The sequence below is a fragment of the Rhinatrema bivittatum genome, chromosome 1 (assembly GCF_901001135.1).
Source record: "Rhinatrema bivittatum chromosome 1, aRhiBiv1.1, whole genome shotgun sequence".
NCBI lineage: Eukaryota > Metazoa > Chordata > Amphibia > Gymnophiona > Rhinatrematidae > Rhinatrema > Rhinatrema bivittatum.
This window is the reverse complement of record NC_042615.1, coordinates 704,295,007-704,314,067: the sequence shown is the minus strand read 5'-3', so window position 1 is coordinate 704,314,067 and position 19,061 is coordinate 704,295,007. Positions and strand designations below refer to the sequence as shown.

Below are 19,061 nucleotides of genomic sequence, written 5' to 3'. Positions count from 1 at the left end.
CGACTTTTACTGTATCGGCCCGTTAGAAAGTTGTCAGCTTCGATAAGTTAACAACACCTTCTTGGGAAATGGTAATTAACACAGGAGCTTCAGGACCTTAACATGGGTCCCGAGGCTCCTGTGTAAGATTTAAAAGGCCATAAAAAGGAAAAAAATCTTGCGCAAAAATGAAAAATGAGAGGAGGTTTAAAGCTGACTCCCAGCTCACTCTGGGGTGCTGACCTGATCTTGTTCCAGAGCACTGTAACTCAGCCTTGTGGCCTAGGTCCGATCCCCAGACCTTGCCCCTATCACATGATTGGGACAAGGTCAAGTCAATGTCATTTTGAAAAATGGTGCCCACTGGGGCTAGGGGGTGCCCAGGCCCCATCACTGGATCACTTTCCAACTTTTGAGGTTTGGGGGTGCAGGAAAGAGGCTTGGGGGGTTGGGGATAAGAGTTTCTACTTGATGCCATTGATTTATTTATCACTTGGGGGAGGGAGATGAGAGGAAAGTTTGGGGAAGGGCATATATCCCAACATTTTATTTTTACATGGGGAGGTGGAAGGAAGAGGGGTCGGGACATATTTAGAAGGAAAGGGGGATGGGAGGGACCGTTGGTTTGTCAGGGCTTCCTCAAGTGGTGGCCCTGGGGTGAGCTGGGAGTCAGCTTTGAATCCCCCTCACAATGTTTTCTATTTTGAGTAGGATTTTTGTTATGCATGTCCCTTTAAGGCAACGGCGGTCCCGTGAGGTTGGGGCTGCCGTTGCACCTGAAGGGTCTCAGTCACATTACCTGCAATGTTTTTGCAGGGGAGGGGCCGACTATTGTGGTGAACACCCCCCCCCCCCCCCTTTCCATGATAGTGGCTTTAGACCTAAATTTGTCCCTGAGGCAATGGAGGTAAAGTGACTTGCCCAAGGTCACAAGGAGTGGCAGTGGGATTCGAACCCTGGTTTGTAGCCTAATCACTAGGCCTCTCCTCCGCTCTAAATGTAAAATTGTCTGAATAGAGCATATTTTCCTATTGCAAAGGACAGAGAGAAAGTCTGACCTGGAGAAAAGTGACAGACAGGACAGACAGTTTACTGTATGTTTAGAAATTATGAACTTACCCCAAGTTCTCTTCTTTGAAGTATCTGTGTAATATATTCTGTACCCCTGCAGAAAACCCAAGCAATCTTTTTCAGGAATTTCTATCCATTTTACTATCGCTGAGTGCTTTGTAACGTTCTGAATAGTGACATTCGCTGGACCTATCCAAGGAACTGAAAACAGATTAATGACAAATATATATATATATATATATATATATATATATATATATATATATATAAACATTGAAGTATGTCATTTAATTCTGATGTTATTTGCCTTTACGGTAGAGCTACAAGTGTTAGCCTCACTTCTCTTTGCAAGCTCATCTGTCTTTGTCGGTTCTGGGTAGAATCCCCTGAGGCTCCTTTTCCCTCCCACCTCGGAGGGCGCTGTGCACAGTGCTGGGAGAATATCTCTTAAAGATACAATACTAGCTCAGGGCTTCCCATACCTGTCCTGGTGACAGCTGCAGCTACAAGTCCACTAATACAAGGAGGTAAGACTAATCTGCCTCTTATAGCAAGCAGCTAGTTCAGGGCTTCCCAACCTGTCTGTTTTCAGAATATCTGCAACGGTTATGCAGTATTTATTTATTTTAAGTTTTTCTATACCGGCATTCGCGATAAATATCGCATCATGTCGGTTTACAATTAACAAGTAGATAGGGAACAAAAAGGCAATAAATAACATTGATCTAAGTAATAATAATAAAATAATAGTAATGGTAGTAAAAAACATTAAACAAGAGAAGGCTAAGGAATGCAGTTACAATAAAACAAGGGAGTAATATAACTTGGATCAGAGAAAAGAAGCAGGGGTTTAAATATAGTAGTATTAGTTACTTATAGCAACTGACTAATTACTTAGTTGAACAAAGTTTAACAGTAAATATTAGGGATGTGCATTGATTTTTTTTTCATAATTTTGTTTTGGGTCCTTTTCTGTTTGATTTCACTTTTTTTTTTTTTAATTTTATTTTTATTGAAATTTTTTACCATATCTAATAGATACAATGTTCTAAGAATTATAAAGAAAAAAAAGAGGAAAATTAACAATTCTTACATTATAAATTTTTGAACATTCTGTATACATTGTCAAATTATTATTGGCAATTTGGAGACCAAGATGCAAATAAAGCGGCTTACAAAGAATTATACATTCTTTCATTCAAACTTAGGGCCTTATTTTCCAAGGCTATTGCAGGCTAGTGCTAACAGCGCCAGCCTGCGATAGCTAGCGAAGGTAGCGCATACCTGCGCTACCTACATCGGGGCGGAGTTGGCCCCAGAAGAGGAGGAGTCGGGGCGTCACCGGGGCCAACTCTGCAAGGACGGCGCGGACAGCGAAAAGGCAAGGGCCTTTTCACTGCCTATTTCGTGCCCAATAACTACACCTTCTATGGTGTAGTTATTGGGCGCAATGCCGGCAGTGATCGCACCGCGGATGTGCAATCGCTGCCGGCTAGCGCAGGACCGCCGCCCCATTTCGGCCCCCCGCCCCTCATTACCGCAGTTTTCTAAAGTATCGCAGGCCTGCGATACTTTAGAAAATGAGGCCCTTAGTGTAGTTACCACGTGCACTAATTTATTTGTCAGCCCAACAGTGGAGTTCTCTTAGGAATGAGTATCCAAATACTATCTCAACTGATCAGGATCATTAAAAACATATTTCAAATTCTGATATTCAATTAAATAACAACAAGGAAAGCGTAATAAAAATTTTGCCCCTCTTGAAATGGTCTCTTTTCTCATTGTGATGAATTTTTTTCTCTTGATTTGAGTGTTTCTTGATATGTTTGGGAATACACGAACCTGGTAGCCATAGAAATTCTCCTTTTGATGATGAAAAAACATTTTCAACACCGAGTCTCTCTCAGATGTGAAGGTAAATTGTACCAGTAAAATGGCTCTAGTGTCTATGGACATCTCAAATGACTTTTCCAAAATATCTGATAGATTCACATCTATATCCAAATCCAAAGGTTTTCCTTGTTGTTGAATGTTTTCTTCTCTAGGTTGAGGTAAATAGTACAGCGTAGAGATTGTAGGGAGCGGTTGTTTGGAATATTTCAAAATATTAATCAAATAACTCTTAAATAAATCATGAGATCGATTTTATTTTAGGAACGTTAAGGATTCTTAAATTTGACCTTCTTAATGTCGTGTGCGGCCTCAAAAGGCCTTGCATTCTGTTGAGAACGGGGTGTTTAGTGTGCCCTTGGGCCTCAGCCCGACCCAGACCTTCAGGGCCAAGCCAAGGGTTGACGGTGGCTCTGCATGGCTGACGGTCTGACCCTCTGCCAGGCCGGCAAGCTCCCATGGCCAACATCCGAGGATGATGGAAGGTGAATGGTCCTCCGACCATTCCGAGCCCTTTCGGACCTGCTGTGAGCAGCAGGCCTGGCCTGAGGTTGAGGACAGACGGACCTTGACACGAAGACAAGACTATGAAGATTGATGCAACGGCATCACATGGCACGAAGACTTGGGTTGATGAGACGGCATCACAAGGCACAAAGACTTGGGTTGAAGACATGACACCAGGACTATGAAAACGTGACACTAGGATCGATGCAACGGCATCGCAGACGAAGACTTGACACCAAGGTTGATGCGAAGACATCACGGACCAGTGGTCGATGCGACGGCATCCTGGACCAGGGTCGATGCAACGACATCAGAGACATGACGCTGAAGTGCAGACATAACAAGGAACTTGGAATCCAGACGAGACAAGAAGTAGGGAAGGCAAACATTGGCACTGTCTCTCAGGGCGCCCTACTCAGGCCATCTGCGGGACTGAGTCGCGGACCACCCTGTCCCACTGCATGTCCTACACAGCCCTTGCAGGCTGGTCACGGACCACGAGGAGAACGGGACAGCGCAGGAAAGATCTAGGACATGACGGCTCAAGAGCGCAGGACACCAGTCCACCTGCAGGCCACTCCAACCCGGGAAAGATGTCGTCCGAGGGAGTCCAGCCCACAGGACCAGAAGGCTCAGGAGCACCAGATGAAGACACAGGAACGAACATTCAGGAAGGCAGGAACACCAGGATGTAGAAGATCATCAAGACACCAGGACACCTGGACGAGGACCTCAGGCTATGAAGACATGACGTGGCATGACGAGAAAACAAGACGAGATGAGGAGCTCCACGAAGACACTAGAAGACCTGACGGAGCTCTGGCAGGCTGGAGCCTCCAGAGTGAAGTAACTCCGATGCAAGGCCATGAACAGACTGATGGAGCAGCCCTTTATAGGGCTGAAGCAGGAAGTCCCATTGAAGGTGGGGCCAGCACACTTCCTGTGCCTGGCCCTTTAAATTCTGAAGACAGGCGTGCGCCGGTGCCTAAGAAGAGAGCAGGAGCTGTGCAGGACCGCGAACAGTGGCCTGCACCGACGCAGAAGACAGAAGAGGCAGGGCTGAGCCTGAACGCAGGCTCCGAAGTCGGCAGTGGCTCCAGCTGCTGCAGGAGGCCCTGGGGGCGGCTCCAGCCGCTACTCCAGCCCAGGGCTGCGGCCTTAGCGCCGCAAAGATGAAAGGCAGCGTCGGGGGTGGTCCCAGCCCTGAAGAAGATGAAGAAGGCCGTGGCTCGGGCCGCGAGGCAGCCAACACTCCAGGGCAGCCTTCGGGCCACGTGGGAAGGCCGACGACGGTGTCCTGCCGCATCGGCTGAAGGCACAGCATGGGGTGAGTGAGCCTGCTCGCGGGGGAACCCGCAGGCAGGAGCGTTCATAACACTTAATTGATTCTCTACTGCTTCTATTTTATTCATTTGAAATTTTTCAGATCTTATTAAATTACTTTGAACCGCCTCCATGCCTACTATTTTTTCTTCCATTGTTTTTAAAGATGTTTCCACTTTTATCACTTTATTTTCCAGAACCTGAGTCTTAATTATACTTTCCTGTAGCATGTTTGTCTGCATATTTATAGATTTATTCATCTCCAGTAACATAGTCCAAATTTCTTCAAGCGTGATTTTCTGGGGCCTTATCAAGGGGGGTTGCAAATTATTTTTAAATTTTGAATCTCATTTCCTACCTCCTCCGGACCCTTTCCGACATCGTCATGGTACTGTGCCTCTTCATTTTGGCCCCTGGAACCCCGAGTCTCTGGGTTCTCCGAAGGGCTCCTCGACCCTTCTCTGGGTGCCAAAACTAAACGAGGCCGATGTTTTCTCCAGTAGTAAAGTTGGTAAGTCCGTTCTTTCCAGGACTCCAGACGGTGGCTCAGTGGTATCTGGCGCGCTGGGGCTAAGGGATGTTTCGTCAGCCATGGGGCTTGGCGTCCGCTCCACGCCAACCTCCCCAGCGGCTCCTCCCTCTGACTGGAACGGCACGGGTCTCACGAACATGGCCGCTATCCAGGGTTGCCTTACATCTGCAACTGGAGTTGAGGTAATATCTCTAACCTTGGCTTTCCTCTTTGTATGAGGCATAATAATTCCAAAACAGCTAAGGAGAGAAGGTAAATCAGCCGAGGTTGAAATTTTCTAAGAAACCGGAGCTGCATAATACATGGCGGCCATCTTGGTCCAGGACCTGTTTGATTTCACTTTAAAATTGTTTGGGGGTGTTTATTTCATATTTCCCTAATTTCGGAGTTACTGCACACTAATAGGATGTTAGCGTGTGCTAACTGAAAATGTTACCTATATGTTAAAAAGTATCAATTGGGGAGCAGTTCATTAGCTAGAGGTATGGTTCTGCATTCCCATTGGCTGTCTCCTTAATTACTTGTTTGTGCTGCTAAGATTGCAAGGTGGTGTTTGTGAGGGGATGGCCAGTGCCTGGTAACAAGTACAAACAAAAGTGTTGTAATAATAGCATCAAATTCTAGCTAGCAAAAGCATGTAATGCAAATACATATTTTGAATTTGCCAATCCCTTTGTATTTTAGGACAGGGGCTCTGGTATTTTGGGATATGCATACTTTGAATTCCCCTGGTGTGTGTTTGGGTAGTGGTGGGTGACTGGTGAGAGGTAACATTTTCAGTTAGTGCGTACTAAGTTCCGTTAGTGTGCACTAACACAAAATACTAATTTTTACGAAATGTCATCATTTTTTATTTTGTTTCATGGTGCTCCTGAAACAAGACAAAATAGACAATTTCATTACTGCTGTCTATTTTGTTTAGAATGAAAGCACATCCCCAGTAAATATACAGCATAAATGCTTGGTGCCCTAAAATTGCTAATGTCTCTAAATGTGCCCATAACATTTGCCAGTGGGGCCCATGCTGGAGTGGCTTAGTGGCAAGTGGGGTTTTATTTTTCTTGTCTTTGATATACACTCCTCACTCAGCAACTCAGTGCAATTCCTTGGACAGCACAATCCTGCCTTAAAAATGCAGTAGAGTCAGCATTTCTGGGGGAACCAGGAGAAAACTCTAATCACTTAGCTATTGTTTTTCCCACTGGGCAGGGTGCAGCAGTCAGATCCCCCTTTCAGTCACCTCCGGTCTCTGGATTTTTGGAACATTGGGTCAATGGCTCCCTCAGATCCCACCATGGCAGGAAATGGCTCTCCTGGTCTCTCACAGCGGGGCTCATCCTCTCTTTGCTTTCAACTGCTCAGGAGATTCAAAATTCCAAAACAACTTTTTTTCCCTTTTCATCACTCATTGATGCAAAGGTTATTCGGCTCCCATTGGCTTCTGGGGTCAGCTAACTCCTTGTTTCCCCCTGCAGCTTCCCCCTCTCCTTTCCAGCCCATTTCCTTTGCCTGTTAAATCTTTGGTGGTGGGTTCTGTAGACTGCAGCTCAAAGATATAACAACTGTTTTAGCTCCAGTTTTTTTTTTTCCTGAGCCAAGTATCAGGTTGAATGCTGCTCAACCTTTTTACCAAACTCCTGGATTGTTTTCCTTGGTTCTTGAGGTAGAGACCACAAATTAACTCGTATGCAATAATGGAATGTAAACACGAATCAACCAACCTCAAACCCTCTCTCACTAATTCCTGCTGAATATTTATCATACTATTACCATTCACAACTGTGTCATATTTATTCATTTGATTACCTATGTACCGTTTTATAGTCTTATTTTTTCACTTGCTATTCTAATGTATCAATAGGCTGAAATGTAAATATTGTGCTGTTCAATTTCTCCCCTTCCATCCCAAGTTTATTTTCCTTGTTTTTTGTAACTTTCCCTCTCCCTTTTTCTGATTCACTGTATTTAAAGTTCAAGGTTCTTATTGAAAATATTGTTTTTTACGTTACGTTATGCTTTACACTCCTTGTTATTTGTAAACCGGGTTGATGTGATGCCTATCATGAAACTCGGTATAACAAAAACAATAAATAAATAAATTAAGAAAAGGCAAGTGTGAAACACCACTTGAAGAGGGGAAAAATCTCCAGTTTGACTTCCTTTCCCAGTTCATAGTCATGTTATAGCTTAAGTTCAGGGGAACAGAGAGGCACCCTTTTGACAGCTGGGTCACACATATTCATAGAGGTCAATATTCAAATGCTAGATAACTGGATAAATAGGACTTATTTGGCTATCTAGTGACTGCCAAATATCCAGTTATGTCAGCGGTCACTAAATAACTGGAAAAGTCACTTATTCGGATATTTAGTTAGCCAGAAAAGCTGTGGGTGAGCAATGGGTGCATCAGGGAGGTGCTACTTAGCTGGATAAGTTATCCAACTAAGTAGCAATATTCAGCCTTGAGCAGGTCTAACTTAGCTGCATAAGACTTATCTGTCTAAGTAGTGCTTTCTACAGGGATATTCAGCAACATAGCTATGCTGCTGAATGTCCCATCTGAAATAGCCACAATTGTCTATCCTACTAAGGGCCTTATTTTCCAGAAGGATCACACGCGATAAGGGACGTTTCGCACGTGAAAAGTCCCTTATCGCATGTGATACCAAGATGGGGGTGGAGTCGGCCTCAGAAGAGGAGGAGTCAGGGCGTTACCGGGGCCGACTTCGCAAAGACGCTGCGGACGACGAAAAGGTAAGGCCCTTTTCGCGTCCTAGTTTGCACCCAATTGCTGCACCTTCTATGGTGGTGCTATTGGGTGTGAAACCGGCAGCGATCGCTCTGCGGCGGTGCGATCGCTGCCGGCTAGCGCAGGACCACCCCCCATTTCGGCCCCCCGCCCCTCATTACCTAAAGTATCGCAGGCCTGCGATACTTTAGAAAATGAGGCCCTAAATTAGATAAATGGATAGCTTTTCAATATTGCCCCCCCTAGTGGATATCCTAAAAACTGGACTAGCTGTTGGGTCACCACAACAGGTTTGGAAAGCCATGAACTAGCTCCTTGTTAAAATAGGCAGCCTGGTTTTACCTCCTTGCTTTATTGGACTTGCAGTTGTACTACAAATTCATTCATTCATTCATTCATTCATTCATTTATTTATTTATTTATTTATTTATGTATTTGTGGTTTTTATATACTGGACTTCGTAGGATAACATCAGTTCGGTTTACATTATAACTTCAAAATCAGCAAAACAGAGGCTTTACATAGAACTATCTAGATGATATCATAGAATATCAGGAATCAAATACAAAACTGGCTCAGAAGCTTAGCCCTTCCCAAGCTTGTCCTAGTGACACTACAGCCAGTTGGCTTTTCTGGATATCCACAATGAATATGCATGAGATACATTTGCATATGATGAATCTTATGCATATTCATTGCGGATATCCTGAAAATCCAACTGACTGTGGGATTTTTAGGATAGATTTGGGAAGGCCTGCTCTAATCTCTCCTGTCTCATGCCAGAACAGAGGAGGATGTGTGAACAGGGAACAAGATTCTTCTAACCTGTGAAATTTCTTCTCTCTGGAAGGCAAAGGCAAATATTATTTCATATAGGGAAAGAATTCAGTACAAACCCAAACAAATCTCTTAGTGGATTCAAACAGTCCACAAATTATAGTCCATTATGAGGATTTGTTTAGGTGATCACAATCACACAAAAGAATCACAATCACAAGCTGAAAGTATCATGAATAGTGATCTTTGGATCCTATTACTTGATTCAACCTATTGCTATATTTAACAAATATTATTGATATATAGTAAATAGCACATACACACAATACATAGATAATACATCCTGTGTAAGCTAAAAAAAAAAAAGTATTACATAGTTTTGGATTTAGCATAGTAGGAATATTTTTTCCCCATTTCCATGACTCCCTGACCCTCTGTTGGGCTTATCAGTGTGTAGCTTCCAGATAGGATGGAGCAGATGATTAGGGAGGCATAAGGGGGTGCAGCAACCATGGCTAATCCTGAAAATATGAAGAAAAATAATTGTTTGCTTTAGTGGTAAATAGCCCTATACTTGCTTTAAGTCAACTATTTTCATCTTTTGTTTACTGTACCGAAATACTAGCCATATTAGTTGTATGATTTTTTAACTCTTTCCATGGAGAACAGCATTGGGGGAGAACTGAGGTAGGCTCCATGGGTTTTTATAAACTTTAAATGCTCATAAATCTCTGATGCACAGACTATGTACACTCAAAAGGGGTGGCTCAAGCCCTGACTGAATAGAGATAATGATGGCCAGCAGCAAAGGGATGAGAAAATCGATCCCAACTGCCAACTAGCCCGGCTAGTGGCACTGAGGTAACAGGTGACTACACAATCACTACTGTGGATTTCCTGTTTTGTGGATGCTGAAGGATTGGGAATAAATTTGGAAAGATAGACATTTTTAAAAGGACAGAAAGAAAAAAGACTTTGTAAATACCCCCTTCAACGAAATAGATGTAGGTCATGCCAAATGTAGTCTCATTCTCTATTTCCCTAAATGCTGTACAGCTGCACTCCTTGTAAGTGTGAATCATTATTTTGTAACGTTTCTTTTCTTGAAAGGGACCTGGAAAATGAGCACATCCAAACCAACATGTCAGATGTAGATACTTATTAAATATGTAAATTAAAATATTCTAGTTTTTGATGGGTCAGAAAGAGAAAAGGCCTCTTTTCTCTTCATTTCCTCTTCTAATAGTACAAAGTAACTTTGCAAAACATGATTTATTTACTTAACATCAACTAAGCTTTTTATTTAGTAAAATAAAAAAAATCCCAAACCTTATTTCCTATGAAAACACGTTCATTTTTTGTATAAACTTAAGGAAAAAAACACTTTTTCTTAGGAATAAACCCTTTTTTAGTGTCTAAAATAGAAAACATTAAGTAATAAACTATGCACATCTACATGGATTGTTTCACTGAACACAGTCTTGTGTAATTATATGTGCGCCACACACAGACCTTTTGAAGCCCTCACAACATCTTTGTGATTTCCAGCCTGATAACTTTTTGACCAGCACAAACCTAGCAGAAAAGTTGCTAAGAGAAAACCTGACCTGCCTGGGAACCATCAGGGGAAACAAGGCTGACATCCAGGTCAGGTTTTCTCTTAGCAACTTTTCTGCTAGGTTTGTACTGGTCAAAAAGTTATCACCCACAATATTACTTCCTAATTTGTACCAGGGCTGAACAAGTTTTTGTACAGTGTGGCTACCTAAGTTTTGTGCTCTTCTTCTCCAGCTTGTTTGCCAAGTACCGTAATATTCCCATTCAAGGGTACGAGGTTGCCACATCACAGCAACATCAAATCTTGATGCTAGATTTTGAGGGTTTGCTGGGATTTTTAGGGCTTCCAATCCCTAATAGCTACAGAGGGAACCACATGAGCCCAAAAGTTGAAAGGTCACCCATCAACATCGACCATTGGCTGGTAAGAGCCAGCCTTGGAGTGACCACAACCTTCCCTTCTTCTCCAGGCATGAGCACACCATCTATGCTGTGTGCCCAGGCCCAGCTGGCCCCATCAGATGGGGGATATGAACTCATTTCCCCTGAGCTCTAGCATATCCTACATGGCTTGTACTACAGGGCTAGACTAGCCCATCCTGCGTTCATTTTGCTTTTATGTTTCTGTTTCTTTTGTGTTTGTGTGGGCACAGTCTCATTTTTTTCCAAGTCACTGTTTTCTTTGCTCTGTTTAACTAACTTGTTTCTCTCTTTTTCATCATGTCTATCTTCCATCTCCTCATTCCATTTCCCTTTCACATATTTTTTCATATGCTTTGCTTCTTTATCCCTATTCTCTCTGGCATCTTTTCCTGTCCTTGCTGTTTATCCTAGAACATAAGAATATAAGAAGTTGCCATACTGGGTCAGAAAAGGGTCCATCAAGCCCAGCATCCTGTTTCCAATAGTGGCCAATCCAGAATACTTGGCAAGTGCCCAAACATTAAATAGATCCCATACTACTAATGCTGGTAATAAGCAGTGGCTATTCCCAGGGACGGGAACTTTAAAACGAGCATGCGAGCACCCATATATATATATGTGTATATGAGCGTGTGGCCACATACACTGAAATCACATATATTCTGCGTGCAGGTACGCACATGTTATAAAATAGGCTTAGTATGTCTATATATGCTCCTATTTTTAAGCATTTACACACACAGCAGGGATTTGTCAGCATTTATACACGCACAAGTGAGGACATTTTATAATCTGTGTGCATGAAAGAAATGACCAGTTTAACCAGTCGTTTTTTAGCCTGCACTCCCCCAGTTTGCCCAGACCCTTCAAGCAGTTCCTATGTGGCTATAAATACTTTGAATAAAGCTTAGTGAATCAGTCCCTTAGCTGGATATCACTGAATATTAGCATCTGCGATAAAAAGGGGTGCAGTTAGGGAAATTTCTGAAATACCACATTGTGTAGGCAAGTTGCACAATGTGCAATATGGTATCGCATGGCACATCATTTTACACATCAAGCATTATTTTCTTTGTTTATATATATACCAGCTTCCTGCAGCTGCCTCTTTAAGGGTGTGTCAGGCATGGGAGAGAGAGGAGAGGAAGTGAGTTTTTGGTTGGAGTTTAGTGAATTTAGTGGATAGAGATTTTTTGAGTGAGTTGTCCTGTCTTCTCTATTCATCTGTTTACTTTAACCTCTGTCTCTTGTCTTTGTGTGAGTGGAAGTTTTTCCTTGTCAGTTTTTCTTTGTATGGTAGTAGAGGTAGTAGCTTGCTGGGCAGACTGGATGGGCCGTTTGGTCTTCTTCTGTCGTCATTTCTATGTTTCTATCTACATTAATGGTGGGGGTAGAAGGGAAATAGAACCAAAGAGCTAAGAGAAACAGATAAATATGAGAAAAAAAAATGTGTGAAGCTTGCTGGGCAGACTGGATGGGCCGTTTGGTCTTCTTCTGCCGTCATTTCTATGTTTCTATAGAGGAGTGGTGGTGGTGATGGTGGTGGTGAGGGGTGAAGTTCTGGAGAGGATGGAGCATGAGATGCATGGGGGGAGAGGAGAGGCGAGGCGTGAGGAGAGGAGGGGAGGAGAAAAGGAGTGGTAGGAGGAGTAGGAGTAGGGACAGGGACAAGAGTAGAGATAGGAAGGAGGGAAAGGATAGGCAGGTGAGGGTGGTAGGAGGAGGATAGCAGGCTAGGGATAGACAGAGAGGGAAGGGTGGGGGATTTGGGAGGGCAGATGCAGGGGGGAAGGGAGGGGAGTGGGGAATGGAAGCTAGAGCGAGGATAGTGGCATATCTCTGGAAGCGGAAGTGGCAACTCAATCAGTGGCATACTAAGGGGGGGATGAATGGGGGGGGGGGGGAAGGCTCCGGGTGATAACGGGGAGGGGTGCCATTACCGTGGTCCCACAGCAGCATGGAGAAGTAACGTACTGGCGAGGTTCCTACTCCCTGCCAGCAAAAGTGAGGTCCTGCAACATAAGAAGAGGCTGATAGCCTGTTCAGACTGGGTGTCTGTTGCAGCTGGCTGGGGAATAGGCTGTTTTGATATGTATATTTTTTTAGTATGGTTTTACCATTCTGACTGATTTATATTTCTTGATTGTATTGTTTTGAAAAATAGTGATGTTCTGCTTTTCCATTATTGCTCTGCATACAGAATCTGGTGTGTGGTTTCCAGTTCAGTTTTTGTCTGCGTGCGTGTGTGTGTAAGTGTGTGTGTACAAGAGAGAGAGAGGAAGCATGTGTGTGGGTGAGAGATAGAGGAAACGTGTCTGTGTTGTGAAAGAGACACAGAGGAAATGTGTGTGTGTCTCTCACACACACATGCTTCCTCTGTCTCTCTTTCCCACATACACACACACAAACACACACACATACACACTCCTTCTGTCACTCACCAAGCGTGCATATGTGTGTGTATGAGAGAGGGAGCACATTGTGTGTGTATGTGTGCATGTGTTTCCCCAGTCTATGACAATCCTAGGATGAAAAATATGGAGAGCTGGAGATTTTTTAAATCCTTATTAGTTGTAATTATTGGGTGTTATTTGATGTGTCTGCTGTTATGAAATATTTTATAGATGTTTAGGAAATTTTAAAATTATATATGGGGAGGGGTGCCAAAGAAAGTATCCACCCCAGGTGCTAAATACTTTATGCATGCCACTGAACCCAATCGTGGACTTGTCTTCTCGCACACAAATGCAGCATTGAGGACAAGATGCTAATCGCTGGGGTCCTAGAGAACTACAGCATGCTCTTCAGGAACCACGTAGTGGACATCCAGGGCAGCCAAGTAACAGATCTGGTGTACCATTGCCCAGGCCATATCCCAGCGCAGTGGAATAAAAAGGACCGGAGAGCAGCTGGCCCACCGCTACCGTGACATAAAGGGCCAGCGCAAGACTAAGGTAGCAAGCCATAACAAATATCTGCGACAGATGGGAGAAGGAGCTCCTTGCCCCATCATCTTGACCCCAATGGAGCAGTGCCTGATTGAACAGCTGGGACTGGACATATTTGAGGGGATGGAAGAGGCCCTGGACACCACGCAAGCCAGAGCCAATAAGTTCACCTCACCTGTAAATGTAAAGTCTGCTACAGAAGTCCACATATTTTGGCATAAGATGCTCACATTGACTGACTGACTGATGCAAAATGCACATCTGATGCCAAGCACTACATGCACATTTCTTTGCATTTAAGCTTATGTTTCCTTCTTTGTTTCCACAGCTCTCACCCAGGAAACTGCCGGTCCCAGCTGTGAAGCCCTAGGACCAGTAGCACAGCAGCAGCAATAGCAGCAGCTCAAACTGCAACCTTGCAATTGGGCACTCACAGTGGAGTGAGGAAGAGGAGGAGGAGGAACATCTGCAGCAGCAGCCACCAGAAAAGCACTGATGAGTTCCACTCTTGGCTCACCCATCAACTGGACAAGAATTGAATCCTCTACGACCTGATGCCATGGGACCAAGCTGCCCTGTCCGCACCTGTCTCCAGCATGCCCATCCACAGCCAGATCTAACAGACACCCAGCCTGAACAGGCCACCAGCCTGGATAAGCCAGTTTTGGACCCCCAGACAGTTCCTCAGCCTTCAACTGCAGCACCAACAGCAGCACAAGATCCACCATTCCACAAAATACTCCACTGCAATGAGAGAAGGCATGGGCTCCACCTGCACCATATACAGGCACAGCTGGTACTGTTGAGGACGGCTCATATCAGGAACACCAATGCTATGCAGGTGCATTCAACAGTCCTTACGCAGATTCTTACCACCACTGCAACCTTCAACAACTTGACATCTGCTATCATGCAACTAATTCAAAGATTGCCAGACTCTCCACCTGTGCTATTCCCATCCTCCCAGGAGTCAACTCTACACAGTAGTCCCTGGCTGTCAGGATGGCCCAGGGATAGGCCTTCCAAACTTATGCCACCCCTAACTAGCCAAAAGTCATGAGGCCCCCAAGTTGTAAAGATGGCAAAGGGTAACAAATTTCACTCAAAGATGACTAGTCCAAATAAGCCAGGCCCGTCCTTCTACAGAGTTCCTGTGCTGGCTAGATGGAAGACACCTGTTGAGCCCATCCTTACTACTGAGTTCCTGTGCCAGCCTGCTGATAAGGTTGGTCTACAATCTGCCTTTATTGTCCTGCTGCTTGCTTGTTAAGTCCTCTTCTATGCTCTGCCCATAGTCCTGCCTCATTGATGCAGTCTCTTGTCATGATCCTGCTGCTGTCTCTTATCCTTTCTTATCTAGTTCTGCTGCTAGTGTCTCATCTTCTTTCATCCTGCTGCTGTCTCCATGCTGGTGTCTCTTTTCATCTCACCTTGCTGCTTTCTCCATGCTGGTGTCTCATCTCCTCTCATCCTGCTGCTGCCTCCATGCTGGTATCTCATCTCCTAGAGCTGCTGCCTCCATACTGCTATCTCATCTCCTGGGGCTCCTGCCTCCATGCTGTGCTCTCTGGTCCTGTTCCTGCTTCCTCCATGCTGCTCTCTCTGGTCTTGGCTCTGCCTCCTCCATGCTGCACTGTCCAGTCCTGGTCCTTGCTATATGAACTTTGCTGCTGTGGTCCTTAGGCTGTCCTCCTTTGAGTGTACTCCTTCAACATGGACTGTCTGGGCTTTTTTGAACTGTGCTGCCTTGGCCCTTTAGACTGTCCACCTTTGAGTGCACTCCTTCAGCATGGACTGTCTGGGCCTTCTCTTGCCAGCATGTAGTTGTGCTGGCATCAGCTCTAACCTTAGAGCTGTACTGTACCTATTAGGTTGCCATTTCCGCTTTCTAGGTTCTTTGCAGTAATCATGATTTTGCTAAAGGATAACATCATAACACTTTATATGTCATCTTGCCATTTGTAACGATGTATGTACATGTCTCCACAAAATATGGTGGTAATTTCAGTTACAATGTCATGTGCTATTTGATATCTTGTCTTTTCAGAATGTGATTACCAAAGATGTTGACCAGCTTTGAATCTGTTGACTACAGTTATTTAATAAAGTGGTTCCATGCTTTGAAACTTCACTCTCTAGTTGTTTCATTATATGGGTTTTGTCATAAGAGTTCACTAGGTAAAAGGTTTGGGCACACATGACCTTGCATGTGAGAGTGCCATAGGCTATTTCAACTAGGCACATTTCTCACATGCAAGACCATATGGCCTAGGCCCTAAAATGTAAAACTCATTTTATGTTCTCAAGAAAGACAGCAAGCACCAAATAGGAAACTCCTTACTGTGGAGCTTCACAAGTGGCTGTTGTTGCCTTATCTAGAAAACATATTCTTAGCTGACTCTTGGGTACATGGGCATGTGTGAGATGGGCACTATCTAGCTAGTGGTCACCTCCATATGCTGTCCGGTGGAAGAGGTGTAGAGATGCTTGGCTAGAGGTGCTGTACCAAGGTCTTCACTCTGTTGATGACCAATAAGTTGTCTAGCTATGCTAATGTTGGTGACCAATAGGTTGTCTGGCTATGCTAATGTCATAGTACAGCTAAACAAACCATTAGCCTCTTCCACTGTGACCTTCCTCTGATCAAACAATGGGCTTTCTTTCTAAGTCTAGAACCTAATGCTGTCATCACATTAGTCAGAAGCTTACTTGAAAAATACATAAAGCACTAGGGCTATTTCATCTCTAAGGAGCAGAAATGTGCAGCTGCAGGTTCCAAGCCCAGAGAGTACATAGGGTACATGTAAATCTTGTGGGGTGTTAGTTGATGTGACAGTCATCACCCCACAAGAGATTATTTTGGGCCCCAAACTTGTGACCTTATTCCCCTTAAAAGGCACTCAATAAAAAAGCTTTTTTTTAGGTATGACAGTTTAAAAAAGATGTAATTTACTTGCGGACTGCTAGAAGAACATGTCATACCAGAAAATGGCCTCTATGAAAAGCTCATAGAGGCTGCTGTGTGACCACAGAGGATGAGTCACAGAGATGTGGAGGATAGAGCTTTCCCAGTGGCCAAGAGCAGACAGTGATGAGGCCTGCTGTTGCTTGGGACCAGGCAGACTTCAGTCTGGCTCCAACCCTTGCACTGCCTTGGGTTGGTGGTCTGTACAAACCTCTTTCTAAGGCTGATCCCAAGGGAGGGGAAGGTGAGGGGAGGGCGAAAGAAACTTCCCTCCGAGGCCGCTCCGATATCGGAGCGACCTCGGAGGGAATGGAGGCAGGCTGCGCGGCTCGGCACGCGCAGGCTGCCCAAAATCGGCAGCCTTGCACGCGCCGATCCCGGATTTTAATGAATACGCACAGCTACGCACATACTCTTGTTCGCGCCTGGTGCGCGAACAAAAGTACGCGCTCGCACAAAATTATAAAATCTACCCCAAAATCTTCTATCAATTTATTCAAATATAGTACACCACCACATCATGGTCATTAGATAATACTGAATTTGGTTATTTCTGACCTTTACTGGATCTGAATTGACAGACACAGAGGTCTTTAAGATCATGAGAGGTTTTGAATAGGTTATTTACAGAGGTCTTTAAGATCATGAGAGGTTTTGAATAGGTTATTTACCCTTTCGAATAGGTTATTTACCCTTTCGAATAGGTTATTTACCCTTTCGAATAATAGAAAGACTAGGGGGCATTCCATGAAGTTAGCAAGTAGCACATTTAAGACTAATTGGAGAAATTCTTTTTCACTCAACACACAATAAAGCTCTGGAATTTGTTGCCAGAGGATGTGGTTAGTGCAGTTAGTGTAGCTGGGTTCAAAAAAGGTTTGGATAAGTTCTTGGAGGAGAAGTCCATTAACTGCTATTAATCAAGTTTACTTAGGGAATAGCCACTGCTACTAATTGCATCAGTAGCATGGGATCTTCTTAGTGTTTGGGTAATTGCCAGGTTCTTGTGGCCTGGTTTGGCCTCTGTTGGAAACAGGATGCTGGGCTTGATGGACCCTTGGTCTGACCCAGCATGGCAATGTCTTATGTTCTTATGTGTCTGCAGATCAATGTACTTAATCTTCCCTTCAGGTTAACCGATTAAGGCAATATGAATTTATATTTCAGAGCAACTAAAAAGCAGTCAGCAAACCAAATTTATAGGCACATGTAACATATAATGCTAAAATAATACTGTTCTGAAGAGGAATAGATTAAAGTTACCTTGTAGTGCATAATTTGTCCTCTTTTCATATATTATCCTCATATACATGTCTGATATACTGGTGCCCCATTCAATCACAAAACAGGGGGAATGGAATGGGGGATTCCAAGTGAGAAAAATATTGTTTCCTTGAACTGTGGCATTAATTTTTCCTAGCTGCTCTGAAAGAAATATAAAAGAGAGTTATTGAAGAGCAAGAAAATAAAGATAGACATTGACATCACATATAATAGCAATGACCATTGTTGTATATCTGTAGGATGAGTGTTTTTACTTTTGTTGTTTTCAGAAGCGAAAAGACATAAATTATGAAAGGAAGACTGAATCTGTAAAGGAGGCCATGGCCAAAACCCCAGGGGGCTTGTTCAGCCAGGTGAAAGTGCCCACGTTAGCGTTAGCGAGGCTGCAAATTTTAGACTCATGAGAGGTGTGAGCAGTTCTCTGCTGCTGGGAGTGTTTACTTTGTGTCATCATTAGCAAAGGAGTCAGTGAGCACAATTCTGCTTTCAGTGTCACACCGATACCACTACTCTGCAGCCCTGGCACAAAATGGATGCTCCCATTAGCAGAAGTCTCTTGAAAATAATTTAGCTTAGGATCCACTTGGCTTTCAAAAATATTGTCCATTCATTTCACTAGAGTAGGCGTTAAAGTACCATAGAGTTTAAGCATGAGTGCTCCCATTTACAATAATTTATAAAGATCCAATGGCTACGCAGTCAATTAGCTGGAGTGAATGGTGCGCACATATATAATATCTGTTTACACAGTGTTGCTATTCCCTTGTTTTTAATGGGAAAACAACAAAAATCCCTCAAGAAGCCTGATGTGGGGAAGCTAAATGTAAACATTGTAGGGAGATGTCTCATGTTTTACCACTGAATCACCAAATATGAATCATAACAGCCAAGAATTTTACAGGCCCAATACTGGCAAGTCCCAAAAGCAGAGGAAAAAGAAGAAACCTTGCCCTGATGAGAACTTTACACTGAAGGATACTTTATCTAGATCTGCCTGGTAGTTTTCCCCTTGAAGAAATGATGAGGGGGGAAAAGACCTGCAATGCAGTAAAGACC

General features: G+C 43.8%; 1 long non-coding RNA gene across 1 annotated transcript; it reads right to left on the bottom strand.

Annotated features, from left to right (window-relative positions):
- Positions 1 to 1,103: 1,103 nt before the first annotated feature.
- On the bottom strand, positions 1,104 to 18,117 carry LOC115075521. The gene is made up of 3 exons (XR_003852545.1): positions 17,985 to 18,117; positions 9,814 to 9,942; positions 1,104 to 1,251 (listed from the first exon to the last, which is right to left on the bottom strand). It is a non-coding gene; the product is annotated as an uncharacterized LOC115075521 (long non-coding RNA).
- Positions 18,118 to 19,061: the final 944 nt, after the last annotated feature.